Source organism: Myotis davidii, unplaced genomic scaffold, assembly GCF_000327345.1.
Source record: "Myotis davidii unplaced genomic scaffold, ASM32734v1 scaffold1703, whole genome shotgun sequence".
Classification (NCBI taxonomy): domain Eukaryota; kingdom Metazoa; phylum Chordata; class Mammalia; order Chiroptera; family Vespertilionidae; genus Myotis; species Myotis davidii.
Window position 1 is genome coordinate 462,714 of NW_006293780.1, and position 4,384 is coordinate 467,097.

General features: G+C 40.1%; 1 protein-coding gene across 4 annotated transcripts in view; it reads right to left on the bottom strand.

The window, feature by feature from the left end:
* BTBD7 (BTB (POZ) domain containing 7) overlaps nucleotides 1-4,373 on the bottom strand; it is a 78,435-nt gene extending 74,062 nt beyond the window's left edge. For 2 of the 4 annotated variants that reach the window (XR_001514534.1, XM_015566449.1), the window contains exon 1: nucleotides 4,327-4,369. The gene's annotated coding sequence lies outside the window, so the exon portion shown is untranslated. Of the gene's footprint in view, nucleotides 1-4,326 lie in introns of all 4 variants that reach the window. The other 2 variants (XM_006767615.2, XM_015566450.1) reach the window with 2 other exon arrangements.
* Between the last annotated feature and the right edge of the window lie 11 nt (nucleotides 4,374-4,384).

Genomic DNA, 4,384 nt, shown 5'->3' on the forward strand with positions numbered 1-4,384 from the left:
AAGGATGTGAAAGACTCAATTTGTAATGCCAAATTTATAGATTGTCAACATTTTAATAATTAAAAAAAATTAAAAACCACTGCAGCCTTGGCTACTATGGCTCAATTGGTTGAAGAGTCCTCACATGCATTGGAAGTTTGCTGGTTTGATTTCCAGTCAGGTCACCTGTTTGGATTTCAGGTTCCATTCCTGGTTGGGGCACATGTGAGAAGCAGCCGATCAATGATTCTCTGTCACCATTGATGTTTCTATCTCTCTCCCACTCTCCCTTCCAACTCTGAAATCAATAAAAACATATTTTTTATATGGGCAAATAATTTAAATTGATATCTCTTCAAAGAAGATATGCAAATCAAAATCACAATGAGATGTCATTCACACTCATTAGTATGACTATCAAAATAAAAAAGCAAGTTGTTGCTCCCATCAAGCCCTGCTGGGTGGGGGGTGTGGCCTCAGGTCCCCTGTCAAGCCCTGCCAGGTGGGGGGCACTGCCTCAGGTCCCCTGGCCCCGCATGAGGGTGCAACAATCATTTGCATATTAGCTCTTTATTACATAGGATAGTGAGGCTCTAACCAGTGTGGCTCAGTGGGTAGAGTGTCAGCCTGCGGACTGAAGGGTCCCAGGTTCAATTCCGGTTGAGGGCATGTACCTTGGTTGCGGGTACATCCCCAGTAGGGGGTGTGCAGGAGGCAGTGGATCAATGATTCTCTGTCACCATTGATGTTTCTATCTCTCTCCCACTCTCCCTTCCAACTCTGAAATCAATAAAAACATATTTTTTATATGGGCAAATAATTTAAATTGATATCTCTTCAAAGAAGATATGCAAATCAAAATCACAATGAGATGTCATTCACACTCATTAGTATGACTATCAAAATAAAAAAGCAAGTTGTTGAGGATGTGGAGAAATTGGAACACTTATACAGTGATAATGGGAATCTCCCTTCCAAGTCTGAAATCAATAAAAACATATTTTTTATATGGGCAAATAATTTAAATTGATATCTCTTCAAAGAAGATATGCAAATCAAAATCACAATGAGATGTCATTCACACTCATTAGTATGACTATCAAAATAAAAAAGCAAGTTGTTGAGGATGTGGAGAAATTGGAACACTTATACAGTGATAATGGGAAGGTAAAATTTTCTGGGTATACATCCAAAAGAAATGAAAGTACACACTCAGATATTTATACACCCATGCTCATAGCAACATTATTACAACAGCCAAAAAATGGGAGCAAACCAACTTATCTATTGACAGATAAATGCATGAATAAAATATAGTATACTATATACATACAATGGAATATTATTCAGCCTTAACGATTTGTATGCCATAAGCATCTATAGACGATGCAGCAGAGTTTTTTGAATTAAATTCAAAATTGTGGCAGTTAACTGGTTAAAAATGAAGGAAATTCTGACAAAAGCTATAAGATAGATGAACTTTGAAGATATTATGCTAAGTGAAATAAGCCAGTCAGATAAGGATAAATATTGTAAGATTCCACTTATATGAGTTTCCAGAGTAGTAAAATTCAGAGACAGAAGTAGAATGGTCGTTGCCAGAGGCTGCAGATAAAGGGAAATGGAGAGTTAGTGTTTCATAGGCAGAAAATTTCACTTGGGGAAGATGAAGAGAGTTTTGGAGATGGACAGTGGTGATGGTTGCACCATCTTTTTTTAAAAAAGAATCGTTTATTGATTTCTTAAAAATACATATTTTTATTGACTTCAGAGTGGAAGGGAGAGGGAGAGAGAGAAATATCAACGATGAAAGAGAATCATTGATCCACTGCCTCCTGCACACCCCACTAGGGATTGAGCCACAACCCAGACATGTGCCCTGAAGAGGAATCGAGCCGTGACCTCCTGGTTCATAGGTCAACACTCAAACACTGAGCCACACTGGCAACGCAAGAATAATTTATTGACTTTTAGAGAGAGAGAGGAAGGGATAGGGAGAGAAAGAGAGAAACATCAATGATGTGAGAGAATCATTCATCGGCTGCCTTCTGCATGCCCCTTACAAGGATTGAACCTGCAACCCGGGCATGTGCCCTTGATTGGAAATGGAACCAGCAACCTCCTGGTTCATGGGATGACACTCAAACAACTGAGCCACACTGGCCAGGGCAGTTGCACAACCATCTTAATGCCATAGAACTAGAGACTTTAAAGAAGTTAAAATGGAATTTCATGTTATATATTTTCACCACAATAAAAACAAAAACAACACCAGCTATGTATCCTTCCTATTGACTATCCTAGTCTAAGATCTTATCTCTTCATATGCAGGTAAATGCAATAGCGACTGCTGTCCCTGGTTCAGTCCAGTCGCTTCTCATTCTAACTCAATCTGTGGATAACTGATAGGTCCAGCTTACTGGTGTAACATTAATGTCTGGCCTCCAAACTTTCAAAAGCTTCCCATATCTTGCAAAAGAGGATAAAAATCTAAATCTCTTCAATCCAATACTCAAACTCTTCCAAAATCTTCCAACTATCTCATGTTTTCCTTTTAGTCCCTCAAAGAAATTTAGTCAGCTCAGCCTAGCTTCCCTCCATTCTCCTCCCCCAAAGCTTATCTCCACATTATATTCTTGCTTTTATCTCAAGAAGTAACTGCTCCAATCTCTCTGTAAATCTAAACCCTCATAAGCTAATTCAAGTCCCAAGTGTTCCAGGAAGTTCTTTAGACTCCTGACACCTCATCATCTCCCCCTGACCTGAACACCTACAGCATTCTTTGTATTGGTAGAACTTACTAAATTGTCTTCTAGACTCTCAGAGGTACATCTTACCTTTCCTGAGGGTAAAGTCTATATATTACACTTTTTTCTTTCTTCCTGTAGTATATAACACAAAGCACAAAGTAGATAACAGGTTTAACTGAACACAAGGTATAATTTTGGATGTGTGCATTTCCTTAACTAGGCTATGAAATCAGAATCATTAGACATTACTTTATTTCTGAAGGTTAACCTCTGGCACAACAAAGAAATTTCTGCGACTTAACAAGACACATGGAAACTGGGTGATATAGATAGGGTCAATGGAGTAAAAAGGGGACATATGTAATGCTTTCAACAATAAAGATTTTTTTTGAAGATTTTTAAAAACTACTAGGTGGTATAACGCAGCAAACATAAAACAGATGTTTTAAATCCTAAAATTAGAGTCTGATACAAAAAAACCTGTTTAAGTGCTGATGTTGGGGCACAGAACAATACAGTAGTTAGGTTGTGGGACAGAATATTCACTTTTGGGCTTTACTGAATGCATGCAAGAATGAGCCAGGAATGCTGTAAGTGGGCACAATGCAGCCACAGGCTATGAAAACTCTAAGTGAAATGTCAGTCCATTTTTATTAAATTCAGGTTAGAAAAAAAAATCATCAGTTACTTATGGTAACGGATAGTAGCTGTCAGAATCACAGCAAAGTTCTTTCGTTTCTGTTTTCAACTTCACTGCACGAAGACCTAGGAATGGGTACTGGTGGCGACAGATGCAATCAACGAACAAGAAGCTCAGGAGGGTAGTGAAAAGAGTTGTCTAAAGGGGGCCTAGACCCTAGTGTAGGTCCAACCCTGAGCAGCTGTAGCGCCCACACTAAGCCACTCACTCACCTCCCTGTGCCCGCCCCTAGTGTCCCGGCTCCAAAACAAGTCCCACCAGATCTCTCAAGGTTTTTCTGACTCCGAAATCCCACGACAAGTTTAACCACAGCTGCCAGTAAAGGTGTGATTCTTACAATTTCAAGTCTTTCTCCCATATCTCCGGAAGAAAGGAAATTACTTCAGCCACCTAAAAGAAATAGATACTACTCAAAGACCAAATAAATAAATAAATAATCTGTTAGTTGAAAAAACTAAATAATTCTGGGGGGAAAAAAGCGCCTCTGTCCTCATTACAGCAAGATGTTTTAAGCAGAGGGAACAGTGCTCTGGTAAAGATAAGCAAGACGCTTCTGTAAACTGGGCCTAAAGCAGAGGACTTGTTATCTGTGCTGGTATGTGAAGACCTGCTATTGTAGCTCAAAGCAGAAGCAACACTCAAAGCTTCTAAAAAAATTTTTAGAAAAGGAAAATAAAAAAGAAAAGCTTCTCAAAAAGAAAAGAAAACAAAGACAAATAAAACAACGGCGACTAAATTCTCACCCTCGGTGTAAGGACAATAAGCCGCCGTGAGAAGGAGAACCCACGGGAAAGGCTCGCTTTCGGGTCCTCCGGGCGCAGACGCCCCGATCAACAATGTCTCCCTTCCAACCTGTCAAAGCGCAGTTCCGGCTGCAGCCCCACCACAGAAACTTACCGCACAGCCTAACTTCTCCCCCCGGGAGCGGCCTGCTCCCTCTCCGCTGCCGGCCGGC